We start from the raw sequence: 13,464 nt of genomic DNA on the forward strand, positions 1-13,464 counted from the left end.
TGCTTCTACTTTGCGAAAATTACTTAAATCGAATATCATTTACTGCTTGAGTAGTGTAATAGGTTCTTTTATGATTTTGTATCCTTCCCCGCTCCCCCGCTCACTGCACAGTGAGATGAAGTGCACACATAACCCTGATGAGATGCTTCACAATGCTCAGTGTTTAAAGCCAAATGGAAATTTCACAGCATCGAATATTGGTGTTTTCTGCATAAAACTCAAGAGTACAAAATATTTTTTTTAATTGTAGGAAAACTTTGTGTTGCAGAAGGCTACTTACAACTGCTAGAGAGTATAGATTTTTAGTTATATAGAATCTAGAAGAAAATATTTTAACTGATTTGGATATCAATAAATACAAAAATAACTAAATATATTTAATATTGTCTTTTGCCATGTTTTGGATTTACTTTTGTGTCCATATCCTTACAATTCAGCACTTTTGAGCATAAATCTGCTTCCAAACTATAATAAGAAATTCCCTATATCATGTAAGATTGAGGTCAATCTTACATTTGAATTTCACTTTCATGTACTGCTGAACGTTCATGCCTGTTTAGATTGAGATTTTTATCTATATCCTGCCTCTACATAGGTTCATCCCTCACTCTCTCTTTAAAATTATTTTGGTCTTCATCTAATTCCTTCCATCTCAGAGTAACACTTACTCAAACTGTACTGAATATTTATACTATAGGAGTATTATAGGTAACCTATGCTATCAAAAATGTAAAAGGAATGTCAGTCGTTCCATTTTTTATTTAAAGTGCTTGACCAGTTATCTACTTTTTATTGTATATTGGCCAATTATAGCTGTGCACATTTATGGGACACAAAAGGTGTTACAATTTTGAGTTATTAATTGACCTTCCTGGCCATAGAAAATGTCACTTTTATTTAAATTTAATCTTGTAACCTGCTATATCTGAGCCTCTCAGTTTCCCATCTTTCAGTTCTTGAGCCTGTACATCAGTCACAAAAAAAGTTTCTCATTTTAATATGTGGAAATATTTAATGTTTACATGTTCTTATTCTAGTCTTATCTATCCAAATCTTGAGTTTTTATCTTTTCATAGACACATATTTTTGCATCATGTTACCCTTTGATTATGTAAACCTCTATTCAGTATTGTTGGCAACTTTTCACAAGTGTTACTAGCATCTGTCCTTTCTTATATAAGCCTCGCCTAATGTTTTGATTTCTTTTGTATTTAGATATACTTGTAATCTCACCTGCAACATCAAAAATGTCAGTTAAATGGATGAATATTATCAGTAATAAATAAATAATGAGTATAAGTGGATGTAATTTCAAGAACAAACAAGTATCTTGGAAAAATCAATTTACTTTTCTTTGAACTAAAATACAAAATATATACTTTTATAATAAATCGAACAAATTAGTATAGAAGTTTTAAAAGTGTAGTCTTGTAAAAACTCTACTAATCTATTAGGCTAAATGCTAATAAATTTAAGATACATCAGTGAGGTATATTTTGAGAGAGTTTTATGTTTTAGCACTTCACTATTTGGAAAAGATCAATTTATTTTATTTTCCTTTACTCTGCAATTGCTAATCAACCTTATATGGTTGAACATACTTTGAGAAAATTTCAATATAGTAGTGATTGAATTCAGTACTTTTAGTTTCAGAGTAGCTGCACACGTATTTGTTCACTCATAGACATACACACACTAGCACACACACTAGACATATTTTATATAGGATGCATTTCTTTCTGAATTGCTGTCTTCTGTCACTTAAGAATTAAAGAATCCATCAAGTTTATATGTGGATATTTCGGTGATGAGACAATTTGTCTTATACACTAAAATTTGTCTTATACACTACAAAGAGTAGAAATTTCAAAGAAAGTACTAAAGTTTGTCTCAAAGTAGAAGCTTAATTAAGTAGAAACTACACAATTAGAAAAACTAGATCAGTTATTTCAATTAATAAATTTATTGAAATTTACCTGAAAATACATTTAGCTAAGATATATAAATTGTCTTATATGAACCTATGAATAATAATATACTTACATATGCATTATTATATACTTGATTAAAATTATGTATTAGCATCCCAGGGCTGCTATAACAAATTGGTGATAAATATCATAGTTGAAAAAAACAGGAATTTATTTGTCCAATACTAGCAGGACAAAGTATTTGACAAAAACAAAGAACACAGTTCCTCTGGATGGTCTTGGGAAGAATGATACCCTTGTATCTCCTAGTTCTGGGACTTTTAGGATTTCTTTTTATTGTGGCTAGTCTTTTAATTTTAGCCTGTTTTCATAGTATTTTCTCCACTTCTGTATGTCTAATCTTTCTTTACATCTCTTTTGTAGGGACATTTGTGATGCTATTTAAGGTCCAATCTAGGCTAATCTTTTATCTAAAAATTGTGAACCTATTCACACCCACAAAACTGGAAAGATTCTTTTACTAAATTAAATACACTCACAGTTTCAAGGAATTTGATCTAGATATCTTTGAAAAGACAGGCATATTTTTGAATGTATCACTGTATACACTCAAAGCTATAAGGGTAATGTAGATAATTAAAACATAAATGTTTTAAACCAATACTATGCAAAGCTATGCCCAGAATGTCATTCCAAACAAATGTAGATTGAAATGCCCTCCCATTTCTCCTTTGCTTTTCTCCTTTCCTCTTCTGTCTTCCCTTTACTTTTCCCATTCTTTCGTTTTCCTTTTCATTATCCATTCTTTGTTAGATCGCCTTCATGTAAACAATTTATATTTCTTAAGACCACTTTATTTATCCTTGTGTCAAAATTTTAACTGTAATGTCTTAAAATGTGGCAGAGTTAAGAAAAAAAACTATAGAAGTGCTAATAGCATGAAGCGCAAAATGAACCAGAGCTGAATTTAGGAAAGGATGGGAGCAAGTGGAAGGAGTCTTATCTAGAGTGGAGTGTATTATGTATTGAATGTAATTTCTTCCCACAAAAGACTTTGTTGGGACCTTGGTCTTCCTGTGGTAATGTGGGAAGTTTTTAAGAAGCAGGGCCTAGTATGAAGGAATTAGGGGTATATCCTTCAAATGGTTAAAGTATTTCTCATAAGACCCTGGATTGTTTTAAGGAGATAATTGTTTTCCTATCCTGGGCCTAATTCCACCAAGCCCCTGTCTGGAATCCTATACCCAGATCATATCCCGATAACTTTCTCCTATGTGAGTTCCCAAGATTGCCACTGCCAAATGCCGTGAGGGGGTTGGGTAAAGTAAGCCATCAAGCCAGTTTCAGTGCCATGCCTTTGAATCTCCCAAACTGTAAGTTAAAAAAAAGTTTTCTTCATAAGTAGCCTGCCTCGTGTCTTTCAGTATAATGATGAGTTTAGGACTTCTGTAGAGTGTTAGTGAGTTCTGCAGTGTGATTAGGTTGAGAGCAGTGTTATGGAGGTACAAAGTCTGATTTGAAGTTTTAGAATCCAAGGATGTTGGAGTGATTGTTGTCCTTCAAAATTATGATGCATTTTTTCTCACTATTATTAGGCCATACTTCAAATGATTTCCATCTCTTGATAATGGCTCTGTTACTAGAAAAAATAGGACTAAATATGTAAAGCAAGCCATAGCCAAACTACTTTTTAACTTGTCTCAACTCTGATAAGGACTTGTGTGCTATTTACAATGTTTGTATTTGCTCAGTAAATTGCTTTTTCCTCTTTTATTTCCTCTTGTATAAAGTAATGCATTAAATAGACTACGTATTCCACCTCTATGATTCCTGTGGAAATCAGTGCTTAGAAAGTAAGAGCCTATGAGGTTCCACTCTGATTATTAATCTTCCTCTATCAAATAAGTCTTTTCATATGCAGGAGCCTTATATTTTCGTAGTATTCAGGGAACTCTAGTAAGTTATCTCCCAAGTTATTTACCAAGTAAAATTTTCACACTCTACGCTCTTCTTGATGGAGGTTTTCAGCACAAGGTTTGCTCTGTAAAGAGAGAAGAAAGTGCAAACTGGTTGAAGAAGAAGCTACATAGGGGTTTTAGCTATACTGGTGTGACAGTGTGGAGAATATCATGACAATATGTGACATACTATAGAGTTCTGATATCCTCACAAGTGGAGCTGTGTATTGTAGTGGCAGTAAGTCAGGAGACCAATCATCATGAACACGTTGGCAATGGCCTAAGTGTATGAGAGAAACATAATGAAGTAAAAAATGATTTACGAGGGTGAAAGGGCAGCGGTAATTGCAGATTGACCACATGAACGTTTATTAAACAATTAAGTAATGGTATTTTACATGAAGCCAGGCTCGTTATGCTTCAAAAATGTGAAAATGAGATTGAATAAATCTTGAGTGATATTGGACTAAAATTAGAAGTGCCAGTAATGAATCATGGTTTATCAATATGTATAGTTAGATATGTAAATTAATGCATATATGCTTTTTATTTATGAATATATCTCAGTATGTATTCAGACACTATGTCTCTATGCAAGCAAAACAGGAGCAGTGACTTCCGAATTGATGATAATAAGCACACATAGGACCCAGATATTGGTCGTACCTATGATTCTCCATTGAAGGGAATCATAACTTCTTAGAAAAATGACTTCATTTTAGAATTAGGATATGGGTAACATAAGGTACACTTATACTATATAGGTTCAGAAGTTAATAATTGCTTAAATAATGAGCAGGCATATGGAAAATTGGAACTTTCATAGTGTATTTTGAGTATTACCATATTATGTGAATTATAATCCATTTAAAAATAGGAAATCATGGGTCCATATTGCAGTGTGTAAATAATGAACACACTGAAAGTGAAAACAATATTAACAGCATAAAAAATTTATCTTCTATAAAATAATTGATTAGAAATGGAGATCAAGTAGTCAAAATAAGCATCATCAGTAACGTAACAAATGCAAATATGTGTTTTACTAGTAAGTAAACATAAGAACCTAGTACCATGCCTATGATATTCTAAGGTGTATGATGTGTATTTATCATGGGTAATTATCTGAAAATCCTATTTGAAAATGATATTATTAAATTTTTCATCTTTACAACTGAAATGTGTCAGTACTGAAACTAAAAAATAAAAACAAAATATAGCATATATATTTGAATATTCTAGTAACAATATACTTAAGATATTTGTTATATCCTGATGAAATATATGGATTAAAAGTTAATTATTAATGAATGAATAATATCTTTGTAGTTATTATCTAGTTTGTGACTTTGTAAAACAATAATAAAGGATTTTATAGATATGCCAGGAAGCTTCAGTATGTCTGGGAAAACAACATATTTCTAAAAATAACTACTCAAATATTGTATTTTGGTGTACTTTTGAAAATATGTCCAGTACTTGAAGAGATAAAAATATTTTTAAAAACCATGAATATTATCAGAGATTTATCTATTAAACAACTTTGAAAAATTCAGATTTATTTATAAATATTTATTATAAAACACTGTTTTGATGTAATACTGTATTTTAAGAAAAATGCTAACTCTGTCTGAGCTATGACTGAGTATTTCCAGTGGGAGTGGTTCTGTGCCTCTAAATTAGACTTTCCACTGAGTAATACTGCTACTTTCCACTGAGTCAGAAGTGATTCCCTGAATGCAGCCTCCTTATTATTCCCACCTACATATTTCTCTTTATTTCCCACCTACATGTTTCTCTTGCTTGTTATTTTCAATTATAATATTGTCCTTGAAACCATCTAAGTGGGCTACATCGCATTCGTGGTTAAGAGAATAATCTAAGACACATGAACTCCTTTAAATTTCTAGCCTTCAACCCTTCTTCATAATTGTATTCACTCAAAGCAACAAAAAGGAATTTATTTTGATTATTTTCTTACATTGTTATTTTCTCATAGTGATTGATACCTTTTCCAAAGAATTTTTTTATGAAATTCTATTCAAGGAAATACACAGTGGTTCTGAGAAAAACATTAACTGGACATTTAAAAAAAATTTTGCTAACAACTATGAAAAAAATGAAGAAAGCTATTTGCTGGAAATAACTGATACTTTATGTTGATATTTTCTTGAATTTAATGAATCAAAAAATCATTACACAGGAATTTCATAGTAAATATTATAGTAACCACTTTAGGTATATTTAGTACAATCAAGCTGTGTTAATTTAAAATATAATTTTATTCTCTGGAAACTATTTTTTTCTACATAAATAAAGTACCAACTATTTTTATTAAAATTATTTTAATAACCAGTCTATGAATATTCTTTCAAAAAGCTTTTGTTATGATTTCACAGGTAGTTCCTGTAATGTATATTTTGATGCTCATAGCAATTAGTTAAAAGAATCAAAGATGGAAGTGAAGGAACATTCTGCTATGAGCAGTTTGTTTATTTGTGTTTGTATAGAAATCCAGAAGGTATTCAAATTGCACTCAGTGACACTGTTATGCTTATTATAAGAAATCTGAATAAATGAATTTTATAGTGCTGTGACACAGATTTGGCAAATCTCATGAATTTAGGACTCCAAATCTATTTTCTTAATTGCTACTTTTATGAATAGTTATGGATTAGAAATATAAGTTGAAATAATCTAAATTTATTGTCTTGTTAGAATCTTTAAAACGTGGTCTACCCAAATATTTTTCTACTAGTAGAATGTTGCAATATAAAAAGATCTATAAGGGGCCAGGGATTTGGCTCAGTGGTTCTACTGCTTGCCTCAAAAATGCAATGTCCCAAATTCAATCTCTGGTACCACACACACACACACACACACACACACAAAGACCTATAAAATTCCAACAAACATGTCCAATAGTTATACTAGGTCATGTCTCCAACTAATGGAAACCACTAGTTCCTGGGGGCCTCTTTCAATCTCTCTCCCTCTACTCTAGGTTTATGCTTCTTTTACTACGAACTATAGATTTTTTTCAAAAATTATTTTAAATTTATTTCCTTTTGACAATATCTTGAATGTTACTATTTAGCAATTCTGCAATTTTTATTTTAAATCACATTACTCTTTGAAGGAAACAGAATTATTTTAGGATATGTTCTTTCATCTTTGATCCAATAAAGCTTAAAACTTGTTATGTTTTTTTTTCAGCTTTAATTGAGTTTATTGGTACATTTTAGGGATACAGTACAGTTACATTCATTGAAAACTTGTTATGTTTTAAGACTACCTAATGCTATGCACATTTTTCTCACTGATTAGACTTTGTATTCGTGTGTTTGTGTGTGTGTGTGTGTGCGCGTGTGTGTGTTCTATGAACAGTTGGAGGATGGTATATTGTGCCAAATAAACTAAGTATCACTTAAAGTAGGTCATATGAAATCATAATATTTAAAATAATTCATTTAAAATTGTAAATATAGTATGCAGTTTTATTTAGCTATAATAAAAGAAAACAGGGATAATATATACAGCAAAACATTCACTCACCTATGCAATGTAGAGGGAGGAGTGAAGCAGTGTTAATGAATTTAAGAGTATTTTCCATATTTTTCTCTATATAGTGTATATTTCTCCAGATGTTTAAATTTAACATTTATTTATACTTTGCTAGTTATGGTGGATTTACAACATTGCTGGCTTTGGGATTCACCTAGAGGAATGCTGAAGTACAATTTTAGGTATGTCTGGATGGGTCATGGAGGAATAAGCATTGGGTCTGTGTCTCATTCCTCACTCTTTCCTCTCTGCAACTTGCCTTATTTGGCTTTTGCCAGCTGCTATGAACTAAGAAACTTTGTTCAAACAACACCTAGTTCCATGAGATTTCTGCCTTCCAACCTGCTAACCGTGGACCAAATCTTTTTAAAATGTAACACAATAAAACAAAGCAAAAAACAAAAAAACTCCTTTAACTTGAGCATGAAATAATATGTCTGGCAATGAGAAGGTAACTAATATTTTAATTCAGAAAAATTAAATACAGGAAGAAAGTTTTTCCTCAGATGCATTCATTTTTTCAAATATTTATTATCAAATATCTTGGTAGTCAATTATAATATTTAAGAAAAATTGACAAAATTTTAATCAATACTAAACAAAGAAGATATAATCTTTAAAATTATGAAGCATCTACTTTTCTATTAAATAAAAATTAGATAAATCTATAACAGATATGCACAAAATGATTAAATACTCTAGACAATAGTAATATTATAACTAGAAATATAAAGAAAAAGTTAAGTTCTGATAAATTACAGACTACATTTCACAATGATGCTGAACATAGATTAGTTGATCTAGGTTGAAGTATGCATTCTCTAAGTGAAACAAATAGCAAAATCCTTACACAATTTGGACTTAGAAGAACATCAGTGGATTTTAAATTGATAGGCAACATTGTTGATGTCTCCCCTTTTATTAGTAAAATTTTCTATGTTTCAATTTGAAATTATATTTTAAAAATAAAACCATCAAATCAGAATGATTTAGAAATTTTTGATCTTGGCATTTTATAAACTTATGAGGATTTGTGGATATTTCACAGAATCCCTAATTAAGAAAAAATTTTAGTCATTAATAAAAACATATAATATTTGGACACATTTGTTTCTTCTTAGTTTACATGCAAATAACTTATGAATTCTTTCACAGAACTTTAATTATATAAATATATTACACAAGATAATTTAAGTAGTGATCTACATAAGGGATCTATAATAAATCACAATTCATAATTTCCCCCTTACAGACTATACATTTCATTCTTTTTATTTACTTTGTATCAGTTCTAGGGTAAGTAATGCACTTAACATCATTAAATTACATTGATTAATGAATGAATAAATATATCTACTTTCAGAAAAGCTTGATATTGATGACTTCCATCTCTTAAGATCTCAGTAAAATACCTAAGAATGTACAGCCATTTTCTAAAGTGTGTTAATTGGTGTTTCCAATCACCAAATCGATTACATTACATTTGTCCATAGGGACTATGCTAATTAGTTTAACAAGATTGTAGGACAATATGTGAATACTTAATTTAGAGTATATTATAACAGAAAATATATAAAATTTATCAACACTTACACGATATGGAAAAGAAACCAAATGAATTTATAGAAGAGAGAAAAAGTGAAATTTTTACTCAGTTAGATAGTGCAATAATCACCTTACTTGAAATCCACTTCCCATATGAGTCATTTTCCACAATTAAAGAGATTATGACAGGAGGGAATTCAGCTTAACAACAATCTGTCTTCAATAACAAAGTAATTTTTCTTACAATGAGTAAAAGATCATTCAGGGAGATGGATACTGTGCTTTGGGCAGTTTGGGAGATACAAATGAGAGATTACTGACTGTGAGAAAGTAAAAAAGTTCCCCCAAAACAAATTGTCCCCTAGTGAAAAATTGTGCTACTTGTTCCAGTTGGTTTTGACTAGGAGAGGCTGGTCTTGACATCTGCTATCTTACTGATTTTATTATTATTCCAGATGGCAACTTCAAACTGTTCTCTAGTGTTTCACTTTTGAAGAATAACAATGTTGTACTTTCTGAGTGTAGTACCCTTGCCTTCATATAATTTTCTCTGATTTGCTTTGTTTCTTAAATTCCAATTTTATAACAAATGTAAGACAGAGGCACTGGTAAGGACTTTTAAATATATGTAAATGATATCTAAAAATGCCTCCATTTAGTTTAAAATACTAAAAATATTGCTAAGAACAGAATAACATATTTTACCACTTTTGATTACATTAATAACTGAACTATTTCCTAAAAGATAAAAAAAGTGAAAAGAACTTAGACAGAATGTATAAACCACAAATACAAATAGTGATTCATAAATTAGGCCAACAAGATGACTCCCTCCAACAAATGTGAGTCTATACTTAAAATCTTACATTTAATAAACTGATCACAATTTTCCAATTAGTTTTACTGATTGATAACTCTTTCTTTCCTCTAACAAAATTGGAAGGAAGTAGTTTCTGACTAGGAACTTTGGGAAAAGGGGAAGTCATAGAAAGGGTACTCAGGACAAGGCAGTCTGGATTAAATGAGATTTAGCTAAAGCACATATGCACTCAAGGGCATATTGACTCAGGAGTAAAGACTCTGAAGTATCAGTTAATTGAGAAGAAATTAATTTAAGTATAGCGAAAAGAAATCCTTTACACATAGAGAAATTTGCATTGTAAAATGAATTGCTAATAAGCTGCATCATGGATTTAGTTTTTTTTCTCACAAAATTCCTTCAACTTACTAATACTGAACAGTCATTCAAAGATAAGTAATATTCAAAAAGTAGAGGAGGAAAATAATTTTTTAATGCAGAAAAAAATAAGTAAAGAAAACACAACTGATATATGAAAAATTTGGATTTTTAGAGTTAGGAAACCAGAACAAGAAGACGGACAGCAAAACAAAACAAAACAAAACAAAAGTACCTTGGAAATCTATTCAAAGGTCTCTTGAGACCATTACAGAATAAAATTATGTGCACTTCTAAAGGACAGTGTATAAAAGTTGTGGAACATTAGTATTGGTAGATGTAAGCTGAATATTCTCAGATCTCACAGAATACAGACATTCAAGTTTCAACCACCAAAAGTGGCGAATCTTCATTGAATACCTGCAATATTGTGTAAAGACTTCAGAAAGAGCATAAAGTAGTAGCTCTAAGTTATCCTTGGTTAAAAACAAGTTTAAATCAATCTTGATATTCCTTAATATGAAGGATCAAAAGGGCAATGCTAATCCATAAGTAAATTAATGGCACTCAAACAATTGTTGGCAATCTTTTTCTAAAGAAAACCCAATTTACACTAGAAAAAAATTAATACGCATCAATTTCAGCATTAGAAATCACTAGATAACATTTTTGCTTACAACATGTTGCTGATTGGTGTGCTCTCCCATACACAACAAAAAATAATAGTACAAGAAAACTGAACAAAATATGTGAAACTTTCCCATTGCTGATACAGATAAAGTATACACCAAGAGGGTTTTTGAGGCAAAGTGTCAAAAATAAACAAGAAAATCTAGTGGTTAATCTGATCATTAAAACTAAAATTCAACATTAGGCAATCAAAAATGCTTGAGAATGATACTTTCAATTGTACTTGTAATTATATAGTGCTTGAAAACATTTAATTTTATGCCTGTAAGAGAGGAAAGTTTTAACAGCTTTAACATTGAGTATCTGTTCCAGAAATTTTACACCTTCAAAATACAGTGGTCTAATAAGATTGAAAAACAGATCTGAAAAATCTTAAAGCCTAGTGATGAGGCATCATAATGTCATTGCACAATTAGTTATTTGTGTGTGCCACAATGGAGTGAGCAAGCCTACGGCACAGCCAGCCATATAAAAGACAGCATGTACAATTTAGCACAGTATGTAATACATGACTACAATACTAGTTTTTTAAAAAATAATTTCATTTGTTTGATCTGTCTGCTTGTATTGAATACTTTCACTATTATTGCGCTGAAGTTCATCTGATCTTTATTTCCAGTAGGATTTTTTAAAAATGAAATTTTGTACACCAGGCTCCAATGCATATATATTTGTAATTGTTATCTCCAATTTTTGAATTGTTTGCTTAACTGATAATTAGTGAACTTCTTTGCCTCTTCTTATCAGTTTTATCTTGATGTTCTTTTCATCTGAAAATAGGATAGCTACTTTAGCTTCTTAAGGGGCTTCTATTGTATGGAATATTATTTTCCACCCTTTAATTTTTAGCGCTTGAATATATTTTGGATTAAATGTATTTGCTGTATGTATCATAAAATTAGGTCTTAATTTTTGATCCAATAGGCTAATCTGTGTCTTCTGATTAGGGAGTTGAGAGTCATTGATATTGAAAGTTATACAGCCAGAGGCCCACCCAGGTTCCATCAGTAAGTTCACAGAGATGCCAGCAAGAAGCCCACATGGACCAGAGCTACGCAGAGGGTTGGCATGCAGATCCAAGTGAGGGCCCTGCCCTGAAAAGAGCTGAACAGGCACACAAACAATAGGCAAAGGTTGGCCAAGATTCCATTGGTAGGTGATTGCCGATCCCAGTGAGAAGACCATGAGGATCACAGCTGAGCAGGTGTGAGCATGATCCAGCCAGGGCCCAGCCCAGAAAGCAGCAGCTAGGGCCACAGGCACAGCCAAAAGCACACATGGAAAAGAGCTACTTAGGCAGGCAATCAACAGCCAAAGGCCCACTCAGACACCACTGGAATTGCCACAGAGTTGAGTGGCAGAGAAAAGTCTCCTTGGTGACCTGCTGAAAGTTGAAGACAACCAGGCAAGAAAAAACTCACTTCAAAAAAGGCACAGCAGGATGTATCTATTGAAATGAGAAGATTTATAAAAAAAAGGGCTCAAAACCAGACTTCCAGATTATCTAAGGCAATACCAAAAGGCAATAAAGTGGAACAATCAGATATTCAACCACCTAGATTCCCTGAACTGACAACGCAAGAGAATGAAATCACAAATATTTCATCAGCTAACGACAGAGATTGTTTCCACAGTACAAGAAAAGATTAATAAAGCTAGAGCAGACACAGATTTAAAAAAATAGAGGAGCTGAGCAATATAATGCAATCCCAGCATAGGAATCAAATGGAATCCATAAAACTGATGCAGTCTAGGATATTAAATACTCTGCAAATGTTCCACGTCACTGGTTATTTGAGAGATGCAGATGAAAACAACACTGATTCCACCTCACCCTACAAAGAATGGCTGCTATCAAGAAATCAACCAAGAACAAATGTTGGCAGGGTTGTGGGGACAAAGGAACCCTTCTCCATTGTTGGTGGGAGTGCCGAATGGTGCAATCACTATGGAAATCTATATGGAGATACCTCAAAGAGCTGGGACTAGAGGTTCCATTAGACCCAGCCATCCCTCTGCTGGGTATCCTTCCAAAAGAATTAAAAGAATCATATCACAGAGATATATGAGCACCTATGTTTATAGTGGCACAGTTTGTAATAGCTAAAACTTGGAAACAGCCCATTTGCCCATCAGTTGGAAACTGGATAAAGAAGATGTGGTTTTTCTATAAAATAGAATACTACTCAGCCATAAAGAATGAGAAATTAGATGCATTCATAGGAAAATGGATACATATTGAGGATATATCCCTAAGTGAAATACATAAGTCACACATGTGCAAATACCAAATAGTTTATCTGGTGTGAAAAACTATAATAGTACAAAAGATCCTAATGAGACAATTGACTATGTGAAATTGGAAGAAAAGGGCTGAAGGTGTAGGGTAAGTAGGAAGGGTAGGGGAAAGGTAATAAGGGAAAAGAAAAAAAATAACTTGAGAAAATGAAAAAATGGAAATAAAGTGTTTGTAAATGGGAGGGGAGGAGGGGGTGAAGAGAGGGCAGGGACAGGGGAAAAAAATGAGAACCAAGATCTGTCATGTAAAGATACAAGATCCCAATAATGAATGTAACTGTACTATATACCTAAAATGTAC

This window comes from Fukomys damarensis, unplaced genomic scaffold (assembly GCF_012274545.1).
Source record: "Fukomys damarensis isolate Sample0158 unplaced genomic scaffold, DMR_v1.0_HiC HiC_scaffold_6, whole genome shotgun sequence".
Lineage (NCBI taxonomy): Eukaryota > Metazoa > Chordata > Mammalia > Rodentia > Bathyergidae > Fukomys > Fukomys damarensis.